The 25,153-nt window shown below is 43.2% G+C and overlaps 1 long non-coding RNA gene across 2 annotated transcripts in view; it reads left to right on the plus strand.

Moving 5' to 3' along the window:
• LOC141571038 (uncharacterized) overlaps positions 1–25,153 on the plus strand; it is a 231,692-nt gene that overhangs the window by 123,856 nt on the left and 82,683 nt on the right. For both annotated transcript variants that reach the window (XR_012495526.1, XR_012495525.1), the window contains exon 2: positions 3,187–3,333. This is a non-coding gene — a long non-coding RNA (uncharacterized LOC141571038). The remainder of the gene's footprint in view (positions 1–3,186; positions 3,334–25,153) is intronic.

Genomic DNA, 25,153 nt, shown 5'->3' on the forward strand with positions numbered 1-25,153 from the left:
ATTCACAGATCTTGAGATTGACAAGCTTTTTCTCCTTTACTTCCCCACCTAATAAAAGCTATGCGTAGGCCCGATTAGGGGCTCAATCCTTGAGGCTGGAGTCCCTTGGCCCTAGTTGCACACTATTCTTGACTACTGTCTTTTTTAGCCCTGCGCCACCCTCCTCACTCCCCACAACCCTCTTAGTGCGGGATGCGACATGTCCCAGCGGCACAGTTGTTCTTTCATACCTATTGGCTCATTGCAATCTCTGCAACAGAAAGGGCTGGGCACAAAGAGTCTTCTATTAAAACAAAGAAACAGAGCAAAACCAAAACAAGATCCAGGGAGATGGTTCCTCCAGGCCACGTCAGGGCAGGCTCTCTGGTCAGCACAGGTGAGCTGCACAGGTGAGATGGTAGACAGCATTTACTGTTCCAACCATGACAGTTCTGTGCTAGATGCAGTGGGCAGGGCAAAGGAGAGAGCAAGCCAGCAGGCCAGCCACATGTCACAGGCGGTGGGATTGCCCTGAAGGCACTGACACATCTGATTTGGGAGCCGTCTGCCACCTTCGGCATGTGATTTTGGAGGTGAAAACCTTCCCAAGATGACAATGCAGAATCACAGTGAGAAGGGCAGGAGCCACACACTGAGGTTCCAGACCCATTCCTACCCCTCACTACTACCTGTGTGACCCTGAGTAAGTCCCTCCTTTCTGTTTCCCTCTCAGTTTTTCCACTTGTCAATTGAGGGCTGGCATGTATTGGCTGAGACAGGACTCTCAAAACCAAGCATTATCACAATACAGAAGGAAGACATTGTTATTTTTGGAGATGGGGAGCCCCATCACTCTTGGTCTGACTTCGAGACATCCTTAAAATCATACATCATGTATTTATGCTTTTAATTACATGGTGTTATGGGCTGCATTGTATCCCTCCCGAATTCGTATGTTGATGTCCTCACCCCCAGTGCCTCAGAATGTGACTGTATTTGGAAATAGAATCTTTAAAGAGGTGGTTAAGTTAAAATGAAGCTGTTGGGAGGGTGTGTGATTGAATATGACTGGTGTCCTTCTAAGAAAGAGATCAGGATATAGACACACACAGAGTAAAGACCATGTGAAGATACAGGGATAAGACAGCCAAATATAACCCCTGGAGAGAGACCTCAGAAGAAACCAACCCTGCTAACACCTTGATCTTGGTCTCCCAGCCTCCACAACTGTGAGAAAGTAAATTTCTGTTGTTTAAATCACCCCATCTGTGGTACTTTGTTATGATACTTTGTACAGCTTGAGCAAAGTAATATACACAATAAGACGACTTACTATTCATTTTATTTAGAGATACTTTTGGGGAATTTCAGGGCAACCATTGGGAGAACTGGGGCTAACTGAAGGTACCATCCAATGAAGGTGTGGTCACGTGTGTGTGTGGCCTAAGGTGTATGTGTGCATAATTTGGGGACTAGATTGGGGATGAATGCATAGTTTTACCTATAGTTTTCTGAGTACCATGGGAAGAGGAATTCTCACTTGTGCTCCTTTATTTAATCTTCCCATTAACTCTGTGAAGTAGGGATTACAATTTCCAATTTACTAATTGGAAACTGAAGCTAGGAGGCTTAGGTGACATGACCCAAGCCACACTGCTAATTTCAGCAGAACCAGGAGTTCAGGCAGTTGCATTGTTTAAATGCGTTGCTTGGGACCAGCCCAGCAAGCATAACCTGAGACTTGCACCCAGCTGCAAAGGTGACCGGCTGGAAGAGCAATCTGAAAAAAAAATATATATATATAAAGAAGGTGAGGCACCAGGAAGAATTTCAAAGCCTTTTCCTAATCAGGACAAATGGCTGAGAGCCTGAGCTTTGCACAGATAGCCTGCCACATCTCAGAACGCAGCTCTTTCCACAAGCCAATGCCTCGCTGGCTCTGAAATTTATGCTGGAATTTAGACAGAGGACACAAATCATCGTAATCTCCCGATGAAAGATCACTGTCTCTGCAAATGCATTACCTGCTTGGAAAGCGACATGTTAAAAAATACTGATAATATATGGGCACAGGGAGAGCGATTTCCATGCCTGGGCTCCTCCAGCTAAAATACGCACACCTGCACGAGAGGCAGCAGATGACAAAGTAAGTCACCAGGGCCCAGGAGCAGCTTCTGTGTTGGGCTGTGGCTCTGACACACCAAACAAAAGACTCTGCAAGCCGTTCTAGCGGCCCTCCCCTCCCTTCCCCAACACGGGGATGCAGGAGGCCTGAGTGAGGACATTTGATCTCATCATTTTCATCCCAGAATCAGGATGCCCTTGGGTTTACAGTGTGAGGGAAATATAGGGAGGAGGAATTCGACCAAGTGAGTGGGACTTACTACTGGTGGAAGCTCAAAGTATGAGTTAGAAGAACCACCCATTATCTTCTTTCCCTTTCATCCCCCTGGACTTGCAATGGCTCCCAACGTGCTCCATCAGCAGCCCTCTGTGGGCCACTTTCACATGGAGATAAGATACAAAGAAAGCCCTTGGCTTGTGGGGGCACACGCCTCTGACTTCGCTGTAAAGGCTTCCCTCCTCTCCCCACCTCTCTCTTTTCCCAGCAGCTCCAAGATATAACAAGGTAGGGAGAGTGTGGGCTTGGAGCCAGACAGACCAGCTTTCTGCAGTTGTAACTCCTGCTTCGTGACTAATTGGCAGTGTGACCTTGGGCATGTTCCTTCTCTCTCTCTCTCTAAGGCTCAGCCCGCCTCCCTCTCCCAGCTCTGAGCCACTTGGTGTTATGGCTCAAGGTTACAGCTCAGTCTTCTCGGCACTCCCGTGCATTCTCTCCTACTGCAGTGTGCATTGAGTGCCAAGGCCAGTTTTCCTACATGCCTCTGCTCAGGAGAGAAGCCATTCGGAGTCTAATGGGCCTGTGGAACAGGTGCATCCCTCTTGCTGTAATGATTACTGGATAAACAAAGCGAAAAGAACCCAGACCCAAGTACATTGTCCTAAAGGGGGAAATAATACTTCAAAATGGCCGGAACGCTTACCGATTCAATGAAAGGGAAACAGCAATGATGCACTGAGACTCGCTCTCTCCCATTGTGGCTGGGGGGCAGCTCCCAGGGCCGGTCGTTGTCCTCCCGAGGGGCGCCCTGGTGGGAAAGGAATGCAAGCATAACTTCCCTTCTATTTTTCCTTCTGTCTTGACAGAAATGAAAAAGAACCCGAGACATACTGTCTGCAGAAAATTCAGCTTGGAAGTGTCTGTGTTTACAGCAAAGGAGGGAGTCTGTCGGAAGATGGCCTTAGGGTTCTCTAATCGGCCTTTTTGGAGGACGAGACTGGAATGTGCCGATGGTGAGGGACTAAAATACAGGATTGTCGAATCAGTGTCTGGTGGAATGGTCTGGGCTTTCCAAGCAGTGCGCTGGAAAGGAGCAATTCTGCCTGATGACACTGTGCAACAGGTGCACAGCACACCTGCCCCTCCCCCTTCCTGGAGCCCCTTCCTCACTCCCCATCATTCTCCAAAATTTTTTTTGGCTCCATAAAACCAAAGGCATTTGGAGCATAACACCAAATGCCTTTTGTGTGATGGCCTTCTTTTCATGAGTTAATAAGATACAGAAGTACTGATCACGGCCTCTGCACTCCTAGTTTCTCTATAAACTGGTGACTGGGTGGGAGAGTCATTGTTACCGGCCCTCTGGGTTTCCTTTTATGTCTTTCAGACCTGGTCTTTTTTCTTCTCATAGGTCCTGTTAATGATTTTGGATTTAGTGGTGTGATGACATGATAATATTTACATTTCAAAAATCTCATGCTGGCTGCATTGTGGATGTTTTATCAGTGGTGGTCAGACAGAATGTTGGGAAGGCTGGTTTGGGAGGCTGTTATCAACACTCTCGGTAAGAGGTGATGGTAGCTTGAATTAAGATGAGATGATGATGAGAGAAGTAGATGAACTGACAGAACACTAGTAAGTAAAGTTGATATTGTTGGATTGAATATGGGGCAGGAGGGAGAGAATCACTGATGATGTTTATGTTTCATTTGTGAAGTAAATAGATGATGGATATTTTCTGAGGCCAGTTAGGAAGGAAGGGAGTTTTTTTTTTTCCCTGACTATATTGCATTTGGGATGTTTTGGAGACATCCAGTGGGCAGCTGGATATAGGGCTCCATAACTTAGATGGGGATAACTTAGATGAGTTAGTTGAAGATATACAAGGAAATCAATGAATATGCAGATGGTGACTGAAGTTTTGAGAGTTAATGAGATTGCCTAGGAAGAAACCCCGTGTTCCCCCGAAAATAAGACCTAGCTGGACAATCAGCTCTAATGTGTCTTTTGGAGCAAAAATTAATATAAGACCCAGTTTTATTTTACTATAATATAAGACCGGGTCTTATATAATAATATAATATACTATACTATAATATAACATAATACTGGGTCTTATATTAATTTTTGCTCCAAAAGATGCATTAGAGCTGATTGTCCAGCTAGATCTTATTTTTGGGGACATAGGGCAGTTAAATGTGAAGAGAACCATTACAAAAACAGAACAAAACAAAACAACCTAAGTAGTTAACTGAGTAAAGCAGGCTGTATATCTTATAATGAGAGTACGTCATGAATCATTGATTATGATTAATCTAGTTTAAAAAACAATAAAGGCCTGGCATTTGGAAAGAGCTTGACTTTTCCAGAAGTGAAAGAAAGCCAGCATGCCTGAGGTGCAGAGGGCAGTGGGTGCTAGGAGGAGAGGTGGGCTAGAGAGGAAGATGGACCCATCCAGCATCTCATGGAGCACATGTGGTCTTTATTCTGAAAATATAAGAAAAGCTTTCGAGCTTTAAACATTTTTAATTTAAAAATTTTAATTGTTTATTTTTACTTTTAAATGAACTTTATTAAGGTATAATATAATTTACATACAATAAAATGCATTAATTTTAAGTGTACAGTTTGATGAGGTTAGACAAATATATACTCCCATGTAATTACCACCACAATCAAGATATAAAACATTTCCATCGCCCCTAATATTTCTTTTGTGCCCCATATGGAGTCAATTGATGGTCTCCCCCATGTTAGCCCCAAGTAACCACTGATTCGCCTTCTTTCACTAAACTCTAATATTGTTGTTCCAGAATTCATATAAATGAAATCATGCAGCATGTACTCTTTTGTGTATGACTGTTTTCACTTAGCAAAATGTGTTCTAGTTTTATTTATGCTATTGAAAGTATCAAAAGTTTAATCTTTTTATTGGTAGATTTTCACTGTGTGGATATGCCATAGACTGAGGAGACCACTCACCTGCTGATGAACATTTGTATTTTTTCCAGGTTTTGCTATTATGTAAAAAGTTGGTATGAACATTCATGTATAAGTCTTGTATGGATGTATGTTTTCATTTATCTTGGATAAATACCTAGGACTAAAATTTCTGGGTGCTAGGATAAATGTAAACTTTATAAAAAACTGCCAAAAGTTTGCCAAAGTGGTTGCATCATTTTCTACCCAACCAACAATATACAAGATTTCCAGCTGCCACATATCCTTGCCAATACTAGATAGTGTCAGTCTTCTGAATTTTAGCCTTTCTATTTGGTGTGTGGTGGTATATGTTAGTGGTTTTAATTTGTATTGCTCTAGTGACAAAATCAAGAATCTTTTATGAAGCATCTGCACAACCATTCAGTCCATCATTTCATCGAAGTTTTTAAAAAATTACTTTGTTGTAGTTCTATGTCTATTCTATATGAGTCGTTTGTGACATGTATCTCTAGTTTTCTACCAATCTGTGTGTAGTCTTTTCATTTTTTACCTTCTAATAATATCCACCTAAGAACAGAAACTTGTAATTTCGATGAAATCTAGTTAAGATATTTTCCTGGAACTTTTGTAGTTTCAGCATTTATATTTAGGTTTATGACACAGGGTTAGTCAATATTAGTGAATGGTATAAAGTAAGTGCTGAGGTTCGTTAAAAAATATGAATATTTAGTTCTAGCACCACTATTGAAACAACCATCCTTTCCCCATTCAATTATATTTCTTTATGTTAAAAATTAATTGACCATATTTCTGTATTCTCTATTCTGACATATATATGCTGGGGGTGCCAAAAAAATGTATACACATAACTTGTATTCATCTTTTGTTATTGGTATATGTTGAGCATTACAACTTTAATATAGTTTTTTCCTTTCTTAAAATGTGTATACATGTGTTGGGCTTTCTCTCTCTCTCCATATATATATATATATATATATATATATATATATATATATATATATAATATGTATATTATATATATTATGTATAACATATATAATAGATCATATATATTATCTCTCTATCTCTCCATCTATAATAGATCACCTTGCTTATTATATATACATAATAGATCACCCTGTTTAGATTACTGTAGAGTTATAATCTCTTGAAATCAGATATTGAATGTCTTCCGAATATTTTCTTTTTTGAGCATCATTTTGGTTATTCTGGGTCCTTTGAATTTTCATACATTTTAAAATCAAGTTGTCATTTTTCTACAAGAAAAGCCACCTTCAATTTTGTTTGGGATTGCTTTGCATCTGTAGATCAATTTGGGGAAAAATTAACATCTTAACAACATTGAATCTTCAAATGTATGAACATCATATATTTCTACACTGATATAAGTCTTCTTTAATTTCTTTCAACCATGTTTTATAATTTTCAGTGTATAGGGCTTGCACAAATGTTATTAAGTTTATCTCTCAATATTTCATGTTTTTATACTGTTGTAAATGGTATTTTTAAAATTTCAATTTCATATTGGACTTTTCATTACTTCATGGTAATGAAACATGCAATTAATTTTTGTATATTGACCTTGTATCATCTGAGTTCACTAAATCAATGTATTATAAGTTAATAATTTGAACTATTTTGAATATTTATTTGAATTTGACCATTTCCTCTGGGTTGCCAAATCATTGACATAAAGTTGTTTGGAATATTTTTTGTTGTTGTTATGTTTTTAATGTCTGCAGGATCTATAGTAATGTCCTTTAATTCCAAAAATCATATTGGTTATTTGTGTCTTTCATATTTACCCACAATTATTTATCACTGGTTTTTATCAATTAGATTATGATGTTCTTTTTTTTTGTTTGTGTTTATCCTGTTTTGTGTTATGGAGGTTCTTGGATTTATGGGTTCATAGTTTTCATCTGATTTGGAAAAATTTGACCATTATTTCTTCAAATGTTTTTTCTGCCTTCCACATTCTTCTGGAACTCTAGTGACTGCTTGATGTGGTTCACCAGGTCATTGAGGTTCTGTTCACTTTTTTTCCAGACTGTTTTCTCTCTCTCTCGATCCTTTAGTTAGGACAGTTACTTTTGTGATTTTTTTTTTTAAGTTCACTGATCTTTTCTTCTACAGTGTCTAATCTCCAGTGAATTTTTTTATTTATGGTATTATATTTTTCACTTCTACAATTTACATTTAGTTTTTATTTTAGTATTTTCTTTTGTCTTTATTCATTTCATGTTTTCCTCTGTCAGTTTGTTCCATCATCTCTGTTACATCTAGATCTGTTCCTATGGTCTAATTTTTTTCCCCTGAATGTTCTCTCATGTGTAATAATTCATGATTGGATTCTGAACATTTAGAATATAATGTCAAGTGTCCGGATTTTGTGTTTTTTATTTATAGAGTGTGCAATCTGTCTTGGCTTGCAGTTAAATTTCATGTGGATCCCCTCAATTCATAAAGTTAGGTTTAGAGTAGCCTTTACTCTAAAGCTAGTGTATTTATGCTTATTTGGTGTGACCTTTGTGGATTCTGCCCTGAGTGTCCTGAGTGTTCAGCAGGGTCTTACCAGTCTGGTTGATTGGAACTTGAACATATCTCAGTCTTTTGTGATATCTGGAAGTCTTTTAGCTTATAGCACTCTGATAGTTATTCTTTGCTGGCATTGTGGAACCTTATCTTAGTATCCAGCCAAAGACTCAAGATCCCTTTCTCTGTACAACCCCTCTTCCCTGATGGTCTGTCCTGAAAATTCAAGTCACTTGACTTCCCCAACTTTGATTTCTGTCTCATGAACTCAGTGAAACCACTGTACTCTGCTATTATTCTTGTTTCCTGTAATGTAATCCAGAAAGTACCATTTGGCAAAAGTAGGCTCACCTTGTTTGTTTCCCTTCTCTCAGGGATCACAGTACCTATGACCATCTGGGGATAGTTATGAATGAGCAAGGGCTCTTTCCTTCTGCCTCTGAGCAGACAACAAAATCTCACTGTGAATTTAGGTGCCATTGGCTGGAATTCATTATAAGGCAAGCCCATCTTCTGCCGCACCTGGAGGAACTTGGTTACTGAATTCCGAAGGAATCTTGTTATATAAATTTCTCCTCTGACCTGGAGCACATGGACACATTTTCACCCCCTGCCAACAGCTGCAGAGCCCCAGGTGCAGGATGGAGGTAGAAAGGGGGTGTGTATTGAAGGGTGTCATGTATCCAGTAGGTTGTCTGGCCTCTGAGTCCGTGCATTGCAGCCTTTGCCTTCCCTCTCCTCTGCTTTTTCTCTTGTCTCCAGAGTAGGAAAAGAAAGAAAGAAAGAAACAAACAAACAAAAACAGAACTCAGAGTTAACAGGCACCTGCTTCTTGCTGCATGTATTTAGGATTAGGTCATGAACCTGAAATGAATGAAATAAAAGGTGGGCACTACGCCAGAAAAGAATGAATTTCTAAAACAAGCACTCTGGAACCCTCAGAAGACTGGAATCGCTGTTCCCTCCACAGGCTCCTCCCCTCTCCACCCTTATACCCTGTCACCTATGTCCTTTCACTCTTTTCCCCTCATTCTGTGTCCCGCCTCCTCTCCTCCACAGCCCCCATTTCTCTTTAGTTGTCCCACTCTGACCTCTGAGGTGGGAGCTGGTGACCCTTCCGCCAAGGGCTGTAGTGGCCTTCCCGGTGCCTGCTGCTCCCTGTTATTTTCATTTCCCTGTAATTCAAGGGGACAGGTGAGATGTGCTTCAAAACACTGTAATCATATTTTAAATGGAAATGAAATGTGTGAATTAAATGTAAATTACAGTAGAATGGAAGGACAATCACTATTAGTTAAGGTCTGACACCTATTTTTGCAGACCTTTCCCAAATGCCACAACTTGTTTCCCTACACGTGTGATGAGAGGTTGTAATTATGTGGCAGCTGCTTCTGCAGTCGGGCTGATGCTAGTTACTCAGTCATTTGTACAAGGGGGACTGGTTGGGGGGCTGCATATGTACTTTAAATAGATATGGACTGCTGTTGGTACTATAAAATTACCCAGAAGAAATGATGTTTTTATATAAGGGCCGTGAAAAGAAGCCTTTTTTGTTGTTGTTGTTGTTTTCCCCTTGGAAAGGTGAGGCAGTAATATAAAGGGACACTTTTATATAGTCAATTTATTTACAGATTCTCCATTTGCTTTTATATTGGAAAAATATGTGCTATGCCAATGGGTTGCAATTTTGTCCTCAATCTCGGTCTGCCTCCTTCCCACCGAGTGCTGAGCGTCTTGGTGGTTCCCAGGGGAGCCCGCCGTCCTCTGTATAACCATTCGTGGAACATTTTTCAAGACCGTACCAGCTCTTTGCTATAATTCCTTGGATGATGAAGGCAATAATTTCATTATCTATCTACACAATGCCATGATGAACAGCAAAAAAGATTTAAGAAGAAAATCATTTAATTCCAATCAGTCCAGTCTCTTGTTTTATGTGGACAAAATGGTTGACTGAGTACATTTTAAAACTTTCTAAGCCATTTCTGTGGGCTGTTGCGGGGATAAGGGCACATCTGGATAAAATAGATAAAGTTAGAAGTATGGCAAGATCAGTAAATTCATTATAAAGGGATCTATTTATATACCTATTGTTGATTCTACTCGTTTGCTTCAACTAAACTCCTCTGTCTCCATCAGAGCAGTCAGCAGATAATACATGTTGAATAATCATATGTGTCATTGAATTTTACAAGTCTTGCATTTTTGAGGCAACAAAGATGCAAGCTCAGTCAATATTTAGTTCTTAGGGACACTTGCAATCAAGGTGTAATGTCTAGCCTGTGATTAACAAAGGTTTTACCTTGAAGACTCTGGAATCCGGCCAACCCCCCATCTCTCCTACCCCCCGTACTTGGCCTTGAAACAGCTCTTCACTCATGATTCTCTCCTAGACCACTGCCAATGGCTCCAGAAGAGCCTGGAACCATGTTCCACATCGCTGTTGGAGCTCATGTTCTAAATGCAGCTCTGAACAATGTCACTTGCTGCCCTGGTGAGAACCTTGGCAAGAGAGGGAGTCAGGGGTCCCTGCTGTCACAGCATACAGCAGCTCACCCTTACCAGTACTTCAGGCACTTTCCCTTTGCTCAGTCTGATTCTTCTTTGAGTGTCTGCTCCAATGTTCTCTGCCTGGCAATCCCACTTACCCCCCAAGGACTCTTTCAGACTTCTGCTTGGGGGCTAAGCTTTCCTAAAGGCCCTGCAGGCCAAACCAAACGCTTGGTGGCTATGTCCCAGGCATGCTGTGCTCACCATACTGAATCACTAGTGACTATATATGCTTACCTCTAGATTGCCACCGAAATGCTCGGCAGAGGGAGAACAGTTCCTGCATAGCTCCATAGTGAACTAGAAGTCTTTTAGGTGGTGGCTGCTTCTTTTTAGAAAGTTGAAGTGGTAAAATAAATAAACATGAATATAGGCCAATTTTTGAACTCCCTAACAGTGTTTTTTTTCTTGCTGACATCATCCATCTTCATTTTTAAATAAAACATAAAACCACTGTATACAACAAAAATGTAAAATCATATCGAGTATCTTCCTTTTGATTGCATTATATCTACCATCACCTTGTTTATGTTCATGTGGAAATAAAATTAGTTAGCAGCCTGTGTTCTGAATGCAGATCTGAGCATGGCATACACTCCCCTGCCTTCTGGTTCGGTGATAGAAAGAATGGTTAGGATGGGCAAAAAGGGCAAAAGAAAAATTTCCATGACTTTATAGGGATAGTGTGATATTGTGATTTATAATAAGAAACATATACTTGGTTTTCATCCTGTTTCTGGTACAGAAACCCTTGGAATTTGTTCTTATGTTGATGAGGTGACGTTTGGACCACACCTAAGTATGGGAGTTGGTTGCCAGAGGAACCAACCCTGCGATTGGAGGTTAGAACTTTCAGTCCTGTCCGCCTGACCTCTGGGGAGGGCAGAGGACTGGAGGTTAAATTCAATCACCAATGACCAGTGATTTAATCAAGTGTGCCTATGTGATGAAGCCTCCACAAAAAGCCAAAGGACAGGGTTTAGAGATCCTCTGGGTCAGTGAACATCTAGAGGGGCAGGGAGAGTGGCGTGCTCAGAGCTGGGAAGTTCCGCTCCCTTTCTCCATCCCCCACCCTATGCAGCTCTTCCATCTGGCTGTTCCTGAGTTAGATCCTTTTATAATAAACCAGTCATCTACTAAGGAAAATGTTTCTCTGAGTTCTGTGAGCCACTCTAGGAAATTAATCAGACCCAAAGAGGGGGGTCACTGGAACCTCCAATCTAGATAGATGGTCAGTCAGAAGCACAGGTAACACTCTTGACTTGTGATGGGCATCTGAAGTGTGGAGGGGGCAGTCTGGTAGGGCTGACCCTTAACCTGTGGGATCTGATGCCATCTCCACGTCCATAGTGTCAGAATTGAGTAGAAATGTAGGACACCCAGCTGGTGTTGCAGAATTTCTTGGGGGAAAACCCTATACATTGTAATTGGTGATCAGAATTATGACATAGTTAAAAGGAAATGGTCAGTGTCTCTGGAGAATCCTTCAAACCTTTTTCTTCTATTCTACAAAAGAAAGAAGGCGTTAGTATCTCCATTGTATAAATGAGGAAACCGATTCAGAGGGCTGATGCAAATAAAAGAAACTGAGGCAAATGAGAAATAATGTGGTGTGTTCAGAGTAACAGAGTTAACCAGCAGCCCTTAGGACTCATGAAGTTTCTGTGGTTGTGGCATGTTTAACACCTATCAAAGAAGCACTGTTGTTTTGGGTCAGATTTGGTGAATATCCCATGAGAGCTTTATTCCTGTGCAATTTATTATTAGGAAGCCTCGATGTTTCCTCAGAAGATGGTGATCCTGACTGGGATTTCCTTGAGGTACAGTGGTGAGGCATGATGGGGTGACAGCAGTCCGTGTCTTTGGACCACACCCCTGCCGTAATGCCCCTGTCACCCTTCACATCACACATTAGAAAGAGAGTTGCCAAATGTCCTTCTGACCGGAACTAAAAGTGAAAAAGGTGCCACCAACCCCCAGAAAGCTCAGCTGCCAGATCAGCTCTTTCTATTAATACAACTAGACAGCCTCTGCAAACCTGGGATTTATGCTGGTAAACCTTGGTCTCATGAGGGCCCAGCTCAATTTGTGCAGAAATTCCACCTCCAGTGGAGAGTTGATTTAGTGTCAGAAAAGCGTGTTTGAAACAAGTGCATTTTCCTTTATGAGTCTTTTAACATCAGGAGAGAAATACAGCTGATTGCAATTGATTTATATACATGGCTCAGTGTCACAGCATATTTTATAGGAAGATGGAAACAAAGGACAAGGGAGAGAAAGGCTCTCCTTGAAGATACAGGATGAGGCACAAGAAAGTGCATCTTACAGAACATGGTTTGACTCCAAGTTGACAGGCTTGGATCCCTGCTCTGTCATGTACTTGCTGTAATGACCCTGGCAAATTCCTTAAGGTCTCTAAGCCTCAGTTTCAGCATCAGTGAAAGGGGAATAACGATGGTTCCTATCTCACAGGCTGTGAGGAAGGTGAAATCAGTTAGTGCGACTGAAGAGATGAGGACAGTGCCTGCCATGTTGTGGGTGCTCAATGCATGACTGCAAAAAGAAAAGTACACGAGGGCCTGGACTGCTGGAAACCTATGCAGGCAAGCCCTCCAGCGAGGTCTTTGGGTGTCAGCTGTCAACCTCTTGTTCACTCCTCTGGGACTGAATCTGTAAAGGATGTGAAATGGGACCTGCTGGCTTTCTGTCCCTTTCCCACATGTTCCAACCCCAGTTGCTTTTGTTTTCCTTCACTTCTTCTCTCTCTCTAAAAGCGTGCTTCCAGGAAAAAGCCTTATAAGAGCCCACTGTACTAACGTATGACAGTCTAATGATCATTTAGAGTGTATCCCGTATGAGAGAGCCTCAGGGATCTTTATAGTTTCAAAACCACTTTTACCTGTATTACCTCATTTAATCATCTCAACGACACCATGAGTTGTATAAGGGAGGTGCTAGTTATTCCTATTTTAAAATGAATTACAGGCATAGAAAAGTTAAGTAACTTTTCGAAATTCGTATTTTTGTTTCACATATGTAGTTTGGGGTATACATAAACGACTCCTCCAAAATCGCACAATTAATAAAGTAAGGATCTGGGACTTGATTTTTTTGTTTCCTGACTCCAAGCTTTAGTGTATTTTAAAAGAAAGCACTTTAGGGGAAAGAAATGACTAATTGTGGAATTTCAGCGTAAATCAACAAATCAATGAGTGGGGGTACTTTAGGGGTTGTGGGGCTATCCCAGTGTCTCTGCTTTAACTTTCTATAGCAGCATGGCTTTCTGTGGGGAGGCCCATCCCTGCCCAAGACATGTAATTCCAATAGCGAAAGTAGTGACTTTCTTTTGGTCTTAGATTTCTGAGTATGTCTGTATATCTGTATATTTCTTCACTGTCTCCTCCACTAAGATGCCTATATTAGTTATCTTCGCTGTGTAAGAAGTTATCCCATCACGTAGCAACTTGAAACACATTTATTATCTCATAGTTTCTGTGGGTCAAATATCTGAGCATCGCTTAGCTGTGCCCTCTGCTTCTTAGTCTATCATGAGGCTGCAGTCATCTTAAAGCTCAGCTGGAGGTGGATCGACTTCCAAGCTCATCAAATAGTAGTTGTGGGCAGAACTCAGTTCCTTGTTATGTGAGTTTCTCCACAGAGCAGCTCATGACATGCCAGTTTGCTTAATCAGAGTGAGAGAAAAAGAGTGTGAAGAAGATAGAACTCACAGCCTAACAGAGGTTAATTTCTGCAGGGGTGTCCCATCACTTTTGCTGTATTCTATTCATTGGAAGTGAGTCACTGGGTCCTGTCCACACTCCAAGTTTACAAGGGCGTGCCTACCAGAAGGTGGGCTCATTGGGACCATCCTGGAAGTCCTCTGCCCACAATACCTTTGTAGGAAAACCCTCAGGGCCAGAACCCATCTTTAATAACTTCATTTCCTCATTTCTATTTTGAAAGTGGCAGTATCTCCTAAAATGTTGTGGGAGCCATTGAGAGGGTGCTATCCTGAATCAGCCCCTAGCCAACTGACTCTATCATGGAGCAAATTAAACTAAACATAAGTGGCACAGCACCATATCCAAAGCTTGTCTGGAATGAATGAAAATGAGCACACATTGGGCAAGTCTTTGATTCATTTTACTATCACTCAAGTGATATGATGATGTATGCATGACGCACAGGACAAACTTTTGCAAAGCAATAATAGGAAGTCTTGTCCTGGAGCTATGGTCCCCTGCAAAGGTAGGGTGGGGTCAGAGCACAGATAATACTGCCAGCTCTTCAGACCCCAGGTAGTGGTGACTGGACACAAAGAAGGCACTGCCTGGTCTGCCTGGTTCTGCAGATACTCCTGTGGGGGCAGCTCCAGGCTGCCTTGAAACAGGAGCCTAGTTTCCCAGGAATATTTGGTCCCATGTGCACAGAACCATGCCATCACTTTGGTGAGCTCTTTTTTTAAATTTTCATTTATTTAATTGCTTCTCTCAGCTGTTTGTTTTATGAGAAGTTAGTTTCATTAGTGCCACCACGCCCACATGCTAGCTCAGTGTACTCAAGCCTTGGGTTGACGTCCATCTTTCCCTGCAATGTACTGGCCACTTCAGAGAACATATACAGCCCTTGTCCTCTAGAGGTTGACTCATAGCACAGATTGCCTAGCATGGGACCAGGAAGCTCATTAAGCCTTCGTCTATGTCTGTGTCACTCCCTTGTTTATAAGTCGTTGATGGCTCCCTGTTTGTCTGCATATACCAAACCTGTTGGTATGGAGGCAGGCCCTTCACAGACTGGCCCCAGTCTGCCTCCCCACGGCCTCTCCAGCTACCTGTCTGGACTTCCTGTCCACACAACAGCTAGAAACCCATGCAATTTTTAGGCTGTCTCTGTTCATGTTTTTCCCTCACTTTGGAAGGAATGCCTTCCCTCACTGGCCCCCTCTGCCCATTTCTGCCCATTAGTCTCCAACCCATCTTTCCAGGTCCAGCTCAAATGTCAGCTCTCCTTGTAACCTTCCCTGACCTCCTCCTTCACTTTGGTTTGAATTCATGGGTCTATAGCAGCTGCTGTCAGTGCCCCACCCACATCCCTTTAGCATTTACCACATTTGGACAGGCCAGCCTGACTTCCCGCTGCCAGCTCCCATAGTGAATCTTTTTCTGAGGCCTTTCTCTGCCTGTTCTGGCCATGTGCAGGGTGGGTCGGAAAGGTTGGGAGTTCTGTCCTCAGAGCAGCCTCTACCAATAACTGATGGGTGTTGGTAGACAAACACTGCAGCTCCCTCACTCTTTCCTCGGACAGGACATTTCTGAGGTATGTGTTCACAGGAGCTCCTGGGGGGCTCCCGCGGAATTAAGCTCCACTTGGCCACAATAGCAACTGGTTAATATGCCCTTTAGCAGTTCTTCCCATTCCCTTTCTCATTCCCCTACTCTACTATTAGTGTTTTCTCTGTTCACCAGCTCTAACTCCTCTCCCCCAATAATGTATGGTGACGCTTGAGCAACATGGGTTTGAACTATGTGGCTCCACTGATATGCAGATTTTTTTTCATTAAGTACTGTAAATGTATTTTCTCTTCCTTATGATTTTCATAATAACATTTTCTTCTCTGTAGCTTACTTTGTTGTAAGAACACAGTATATAATACATGTAACATGCAAAAATGTGTGTGAACTGACTGTTTACGTGATCGGTAAGACTTCTGGTCAACAGTAGGCTACTAGTAGTCAAGTTTTGGGGGAGTCAGAAGTTATATGCAGATTTTTGACTGTGTGGGGTCAGAGCCCCCATGTTGTTTAAGGGCCAACTGTATTTGTTCTTGAGTCTCTGCTTTGGGGACTGCTTCTGGGGGAACCCAACGAAGAGCCCCTCGCTGTGACTGTGCTCGGTGTACATATTTATTACAGCCCATTTTGCAGTGTATCGGTGCATTGCCACGCTGTCCCTTCCTCACTCTGACCTTCTGGAGAACAGACACTGTCCTCTCTTCCTGCCCACACTGAGTGCTGCGCCGGGCACACATCTGCTGCTCATACTTCCGTTGAGTTGATTCTCTTATACTTCGTTTTCTGTTTAAACACGTTTCCATGTTTGTGAAGCTGGTGAGACTTAGATGGTCCTCTTGCTCCAAAGAATGAAGCAACCAGTCAAATCATATTGGCATGACTGCCCTCTGTGTGCTCTGCCCCTCTCATGGCCCTTTGTGGCAAGAAGTTTGCCTGGAGGGTTATGTAGCTGGGTGACTAGAACAGCCTTGTGCTGGCCACTCTTGAAGAGATCGCTTCGTAGGTTATATAAAAGTCTAATCCCTATGCTGTACCCTGCTTTTCTTTTCACCAAACATGTCTCTCGATTTTTAACTTTTGCAAGTGGCAGGCAGCCGGACCTTAGCACAGTATCAAAACGAATATAATATTTTATGTCAACTGTCATTGAAAAAGAAACAGAAATTTAAAAAAAGACGGTGACGTTGTGTTTGCATTTTGTGAGGTTGCATTGGTCCCAGTTTGGTACAGACAGCATCTGATTGCATCTCTTTTACCCTGACTCTCTTGTTACAAACGAGAAATTGACAGGAGAGTGAATATGATATTGGAAACAAAACCCCATCCTGCAAAGTTGTAAAGTCCCAGGGAAAGAAGGAAGACATACCTGCTGTGCTATCATGGGGCCAAATTAGATATCTGCTGAGCCACTCTCACATATGCTCACTGGTCAGATTTAGGACTGGGAGCCGAATTTCTCACCCTGCCTGAGAGAAGTGTTAAGCGAGGAAGGGCTGGAGACTGATTCACTGGACGCCTGGGTAAGGTTCTCAGCAGAAAGTCTTTGCCACAGTATTGTTCTGTGATGACCTTGTACAGTTTTTGTCTATAGCTCTTTCACTTTATTTTCAGGGTGAGAGAGGAAAAGGAACCAGGAAGTGGTTCACCAGGTGGAATGTCAAGCTTTTGTGTCAAGCTCCTTTGTGTCAAGCACATCTTTATAAAGGGAAAATCCTAACCACAGAGCAGGAAGCTTTCTGGGGCTGTTTGCTGAGCTCCACAATTGAGACGGAATTGTCTGAGGTTGACAAGAAGGCTGTGTGCCCTGTCAGCTGGCATCCGTCATCTGGTTGTGCCTGATTTGGTCAGTGCCCCACTTGTCTCTGGGGCAAGAGAATGTTTCTGATGGGGCAGGATAGGTGATAACAAAGCCTCTCTCTTTTTCATCTCCTTGGTCCCTGTGCTGTTAATGTCTATGCTCTTTTCACTTGGGAGAAACCCAACTAGGTCATCTGCTGAAAGTAAACCCCTGGTCCAGAGGAGGGTATTTTTCAACAGCTTGTCCTTAATGAGTGGTTACGGCCTTGAGCATGGTAAAAAAAAAATAACATGGGACATTGAGGTAATAAGGTGGCCCAAAGTTTTTTCCAGAGGACTATGCTTTGTTCTGACGTATGTCGTTTTTACTTTGTTTATTAAAATTTAGATATCTTCCTTTATGAATGGAAATATATAGTACGTTTTTTTGTTGAATGTCATGGGTTGGCCAAATAAAAAGTTGACAACAATCTCATCATTTCTAACACCCCCTTTAAATATATTTTTAAATGGATCTGTGTGATATACAAAAGACAAGGAATTGATTTATAGGACAGATTAAGTACCTGGTGAGTCTTTACCTAAGAATGATTTTTGAATTTTTGCGAAGGACTACTCTTTGCCACACATGGCTGGCTTTCCTTATGCATAAGATGGGGAGCAGAGACCAGGCCTCCTAGCTTTACACAAACAAATTGAGAAAAGTGATTACATAAAGAAACTCTTATGGGAACTGAGGTAGGCTGAACAACGGCCTGCAAAAGACATCCACTTCCGAATCTCTGGGACCTGTGCTAGTTGGGGATCTTTGCCGATGTGATTAAGGATCTTGAGATGAAGAGGCTGTCCGGGATTATCCAGATGGGCTCTAAATGAAATCACACGCACCCTTATAAAAGGAGGTTCGAAGGAGATTTTACACACAGAGGAGAAGGAGAGTGCAAACAGCAGAGAGGGATTTGAAGACACTGGCCTTGAAGATTGGAGTGATGTGGTCACATACCAAGGGATGCCAGGGGCTGCCAGAAGCTGAAGAGGCAAGAAAGGGACCCTCCCCTAGAACCTCTGCAGGGAGCACAACCTTACTGACTTCAGCCCAATGACACTGATTTTGGACTTCTGACCTCCAGAACTGTGAGAAAATACAGTTTTGTTGTTTTAAGCCACCAAGCTTGTGGTAATTTGTTACAACAGACTCAGGAAACTAATACAGGAATCTAGACAGTCAGCTCCTTTAGTCTAGGGACTAATCCTGTGCTTCTTTCGTCTCCTCAACAATGCCTTGGCCTTCACTGGGGCACATCGTAATTGCCCATATCTGTAGGTGGAGGTGTCTGGGCACTTCACTGCTATTTAAGGGGCAAATCCTCTGAGCCTCTCTTTTAGCACCTGCACATATTTCCTGTTAACCGGGACTGCTGGGCACACCTAACCATGGCTCTTTCTCACCTTCCTCTCTGGAAACATTAGACTATCTCCTTGACATTGCACAGAAAAAGAGATGCTTTACAAGGCACTGGTTAGGACTGGAAGGAAGCATAGTTTCCACGCAGAGCGTGGGCTGAGAAATGGGAGTCCATGCCACACCCCCCTTCTAAACAGTGCTCTGACAGCATGTATTTCTTGGCTCAGGTCCCAAATGAGTAAGAATTGGTTTCCTGGTTTGTGCTTCTAACTGATTAGGGGTGATTATGGGTTGAATTTTGTCCCCCAAAATGTGTATGTTGAAGTCCTAGCCCTTAGTACCTCAGATTGTGACCTTATTTGGAAATAACATCTTTGTAGATATACTTAGTTAAGTTGAAGGTATTAGGTTAGGCCCTAATGCAATGAGACTAGCGCCCTTATTAAAAAAAAAAAGAAATTGGACAAAGACACACACACACACACACACACACACACACATGAACATGCACAGAGAATGTCCTGTGAACGTAAAGGTAGAGATGGTGTGGTCCTTCTACGATTCAAGGAACACAGAAGATTGCCAGCAAACCACCAGAAGCAGAAGCTAGGAGAGAGGCACAGAGCAGAGTCTCCCTCAGAGCCTCGGAAGGAACCAACCCTGCTGACACCTAGATCTTGGACTTCTGGCTTCCAGAACTGTAAGACAATACAGTTCTGTTTAAGCCACCCAGTGTGTGGTGCTTGTTATGGCAGCCTGAGCCAATGAATACGGTAACATTAATCTGTATGCCATGTGGCTAGTCTGACTTTGTTGTGAGCAGCTAAATGGAGAGAGAGAGAGAGAGAGAGAGAGAGAGAGGGAGAGACAGAGAGAGAGAGGGAGGGAGGGTTGGGAGGGAGAGAAAGCCCTTGCAGACACATGGCGGGAATGGCTTTAGAAGTGCGGCCTTGATGTCTGAGCAGGAATCCTTTTACACCCAGCAATTTGTCTGGTGCCTGTGATAAGAGGATTGGTGGATTCTCAAAGCCACCTCTGTCCTAATCCCTCCCCAGGGATCCAACCTTCCCTCTAGATGGGGTCAGTGAAAGAAAGTAAAGTTTCAATCACGCCTTTCAAGTTGCCCTCCTCTCCCCTCCCGCTTTGGTGTCTCCCCCCACCCCTCCGTTTCCAAGTGCCCAGCCTTGTCAGAAGAGAGGGACCATCTGGTTAGTCCTTGTTTACTGCACACCCTGCCAGTTTGAGCTTATTAATCATATTTACCCAAGTATCTTAATTACTCCCTGTCTAGCAACTTGCTTTGCACTCAGCTGTTGACCCCTCTTTTTTTATTCCTTTCTATCATTAATCATGGGAGCAGTGTGGGTACAGGAATTCCTGCAGCTTGGATTTCACTGGCACTGTTACCACTCCCAGAGAGGAGCGGCTGGAGTTCACGGCTGGTTCCTGACAAACTTCCTAATTAATCTGCTGAAGATCAGAGGAGAACTAATAGGAGCTGAAGACTGTGTGCCGGGCCCATCCCTCCGCCCTTTCCCTGTGTGTGTGTGTGTGTGTGTGTGTGTGTGTGTGTGTGTGTGTGTATGGTGGGCGCTAGCCTGTGCACATTTACACGTGCGGTGCTGAGCTTGGCAGAAGAGAGATGGTCTCAGCTAGTGACTCAGACAATAGCATTCCTGCTGCTGCCACCTACCTTCCCTGTTTTGGGAGAAGGAATTTTCTCCTCTTGCTTAGAAGTTTAAAAATCACCCACTCTTTCTCCCAGATTCAATGGTGGAATAAAATATTTTCCAACTAACTTTCCTGTGGAATCAGAATCTTGATATTTGGGTTCATGTAGGCAGTGGTTGTCTCATGCAGAATGGATTAAACCTTTCCCTGTGGAACCAAAAAAATCCTTGGGAATCTCAGGAGCTAAAATGCTCCTGGGAACGCAGGACTATCCGAGAAGTCTGGTGGGTGGTATTGAGGATGGTAGAAGCATCCTCTCCACCGCATTTCCTGTGGAGTCCAGACTGACAACTTTGCAGGTGGACTTTGCCCAGGAAGAGCTGCGAAGCTGTGGACAGCTGAACAAGACAAGGGAATTATTTCGAATCGGCCTTGCCCTGTGCCTGTCTCCTGCAGCCCCCTCCCTGGTGCTGTCGGCCCTGGCAGGTTCACCACATGCAGACAACAGGGGGTCCAGAACAGGGCTGTGCCTCCTTTCTTTCTGCTGGGCCTGAATCTTCAGGCCGAGAGACACCATTAAGGAGGATAATTTGTTGATCCAGGCTCTCCTCGCATTTCAGTGCAGAGTGGCATCGTTTTCTTTATGACCTCGTAAAGTCACAGCCGAGAGGCCGATTTGGAAAACAAACTGCCTCAGGTTGACAGATAATTAGATACAGGGGACATATTATATGCCTTTGCATATAAATGTGCTCCGAGGCGTGTTGGTTCATCTGAAGTTGAGGTTAAAGGCACGCCAGGTATTCCTGACACATCAGGATATATATTTTCATACAGTCTCAGGCGCTGTGTTGGTTTTATAGCCCTTTCATCCGGTACTGACTGATGGGGTGTGAGTGTAACCCAACTTAGAAGAAAGGCGAGGTCTCTTACTCATGAGCCACCTGGCATTTTGTTTTGGGTCCTCTCCCAACCCCCACTTTCCCTGGTTTCTGGGAAAGGAGCTGTTCTTTGGCCTTAGATTCTGCAGTGAATGACTAATGGATACAGTTGGAGGGGCCAGAATTCATTTTTCTTTTCTTCTTTTCTCCCTTTTTTTTGATTCTAATAGGCCCAATTACTAACAGTTATAACATAGGGACCTGTCAAGACTAAGGCAGACCCTGGTGGAATCCCATATCAGGAGCAAGGAAAGAGATGGAAGTAGATATTTTCTGGAAGGTTCAGTGGACTGTGGTGTTGCTGGTGGACAGCTGCAGCTGCCCAGTATGGTGGGTTGGCTATGTCATGAATGTTGATCTTGTGGGGAAAGCTCCCCCTTCTCGCGAAATCCACTCTGGGGGAGCAGAGCATGAGCTTGGGACAAACCAGAGAAGGGGTGAGTCTTCTCTTTTCCCTTTAGTGTCAGAATGCTCTGGGTTGGGGAAATGTCTCTTTGAACACAAAGTTCCAGTTAAATTCCTCCCCACTAAAATGTAAAGAGCTTAACTCAATGCCCTTTGGGAGTAATTTCAATTTAAAAGTGGCATTATAGCTAGTGGCTAAAAGAATGGCTCAGCAGTGGTTAGTCATCTTCTGTTTGGCAAGTCACTTAGTCTCTTTGAGTTCATTTCTTCATCTTAAAAATGTGAATAAAAGGTAGTATCCACTTTATCACATTCAGAAGATTGACTTAGATAAAACATATCTAGTCCTTCATATATAGTATTTAATAAATGTTGACTATTTTTAATAATAATGATTAACAGAGCTAATCATAATAAAAAGTGATTAGAGAAGAGAATGCCTCCACTCCAAAGAAGGAGCCAGCGTGTCAGGGAGCTGTATGACAAGGTGATCTCGGTGGCTGCCACACTGTCCTGTGGCGGTCACAGTAGACGTGGTGACGGGGAGAGAGCTCTGATTCTTGGGGGGTCTGGTTCTGGCTCTGCCACTGATTATCTGCATAATTGTGGGTATTTCACTCACTCTCTCTCAGTCTTAGTTTCTTCATCCATAAAATGAGGGGCCCTCGAAGGGTTGCCAGGGGCAGCAGTCTGACCCATGACTGGCATGTGAGGCATGGTCTGCAGAGGCCTCTCCTTCTCACTGCCAGGCCGCAGGACTGCTGTGCTGCCATCCTTGCCTCTGGAACTGGCCTGCGTTATTTTCCAGGCCAAATCAGAGGGGTGAGGGGACATATTAAGAAGACTATGGGGAGAAGGTTGAACAATTCTCAGCTTGAAGTTACCTTCCTCCTTAAATCTCGATATGACCCGATTAGAAAAGGTGGAGAGAAAGACAGAGAGAGAGAAGGAAGAAGGAAAGGGAATGATAAACCGCATAGGTCAACCCTAAGCCCTGTTGAAGGAGCTGATGTAAATAGAGTTGCTGTCACTTTGATGAATTAAATCCTCCGTTAATTAGGATGCTTCGATTTAAGGGTTGTCCAAGCAGATAGCCCTTTTCCCCTTCCCACCAAGTTATAGCAGAGGAAGGAAGCATGAGTGGGATTGCTTTCTATTTCCCACTGGATTTCTGGTTTCTCTGCCAGGCTTCATTAATTATCCCAGCCCATGGCCACCCCAGTGTTCTCCATGTGCCATTCTCCTTTCTGCTGGATCTTGGCAGTGGGCTACACAGAAACTCTCTAGAGAAAGAACCACATTTGAACCCCCAACCACCTAGAATAGCGCTCATAAGGTAGTCCATTGACTTGAAAGGGGAAGGGAAAGGCTGTGAGGTGAGGTTGGATGGAAGGTCATATTTATTTATTTATGTATGTATGTATGTATGTATGTATGTATGTATTACTCTCTGGACCTGAGAGGCAGTAACTCTTGAGAGACAATGGCAGTGACTGATGAGAAAAAGCTTAGCAGCTCACACCCAGCTCTGAGTTGACCCAATGTCAGATGAACTCTTCCCAGTGCCCTGTGAGGTCATTAAAACCTCAAAAGGAGAACAGAGTGAGGGTCATGTCTTGTGGTGTGGACAGCCCTCCCTCTGGGCCTTCATCTTCTGCCGCGTCAGTGGGCTGGCCTGCTGGAAGCCATCCTTGTAAATCACTCGCTGTACCTTAGGCCAAGCCACTTTTAGTCCCTGGGGTCCAAGGCTCCAGCTGTCTGCTCTGGATTCCATTTCCAAAAAGATGAAGATATATGGTTTACAAGAACCCGGGAAGTCTGAAACTAGACTGAGTATTCCCTGAGCACCAGTGGTTCTGCATTTCACAATACTGGATTAATGAGTGAAAATAATTTGGAGGAGCAAGACACGATAAAGCCATGACATGTTTTTTTATCACCAGTGCAACCTAAGTTTGTGCTGCTGATTGTATGCAATGATCCCAGTGCTTCATGTAAAGTTAAATAAGAAATGAGCTGTTAGCAAAGCTAGTCCTGGGTGTCAGGGTGTAACCTTTATGGAAGAATCCCTAACCCTGACCCAGGGAACTTTGAACACAAATCAGCAAAGTGATTCATCTTCACTTTGTTCCTAAGCTCCCAAAGGTCCCTATTGAGGGAAAGGGATTTTGTTCCTCTGGGGATGGAGATTGAGGAGGTGGCTTCTCTGGGTTTCCTTATAATTCAACTCTGAGAGAGTTGTGTTATAAACAGGTGGAACAGGGTCGATAAGAGAAGTCTCTTAGATTTAGCCTTTCATATAAGGCTCTAGCTAAAAATCCTGGTATGACTAAATGAGGGGAGCTGTCACACACACACCCTCCCTTGATTTTTCTGGGGTTCCACACAAAAATGTATGCATGCATCTCAATACCAGTATAGAAAGTGTCTATCTGGAGTTACTTCAGCCTTGAGTGAGGAGCGTTTGCTTGGTTTGGGGAAGAAGACTAAACTCATAAACTTGGAGCTGTGCACTGAATGTGTTCAGAATTGCAGACCCACCGACTTTTACCATGCTGAAGGGATTGGCTGCATGTCTGCCCTGGCTCTCAGATTTTCATGTTGCCCTGGATGCTATGGGAGAATCGCTGCCTGGACCATCTGGTCACACGCCCAAATCTCTGTGTCCCCACTACCGTCCTCTGTAAGGGATCTAGTGTGGCCACAGTGGTTACCACTCCTGGAGAACTTGCCTTGTGTCTTCTCTGTTCCCATGTCAAGGGGCTCTACAGGGTAGAGGTGAAATTTTACTTAGCAGATGGGGTGAGGCAGAAGGGCTGTGGTGGAGAGAGGGAGGAGGGTGGAAGGGAGGAGAGGGAAAGGGGAGAAGAGAGCAGAGAGAGAGTAAGAAAAAATAGGCAAAAGATAACATAACAGAAAGTCAATATGGAAAATATGAGGGAGATTAGCAAGGGACAGAGGAAGAGAGAGAGAAGAGGAAGGAACAGAGAAGAGATAAAAAGAGAACGTGAAATGCAGGCAGGAGGTGGAGAAGAAACAAGGAGAAAGGAGTGAAGAAAAAGGGGATGGGACAAGCTAGCAAGAGAAAAGAGCCAGGAAACCAGGAGAATGAAGAGAAAATAGAAGAGCGAAAACAACAAAACAAAACAAGGAGGTGCTAGGAAAAAAACCCAGAGTTAGGAGAGGAAGCCAGGAAGAGGAGAGAGGGTGGGGGAAGAAAGAGGAGAGAGAAAGTGCTGTGCTGTGTGGATTATTGTGTGTTTGTCATCTGGAA

The sequence above is a fragment of the Rhinolophus sinicus genome, linkage group LG04 (assembly GCF_036562045.2).
Source record: "Rhinolophus sinicus isolate RSC01 linkage group LG04, ASM3656204v1, whole genome shotgun sequence".
Taxonomy (NCBI): Eukaryota; Metazoa; Chordata; class Mammalia; order Chiroptera; family Rhinolophidae; genus Rhinolophus; species Rhinolophus sinicus.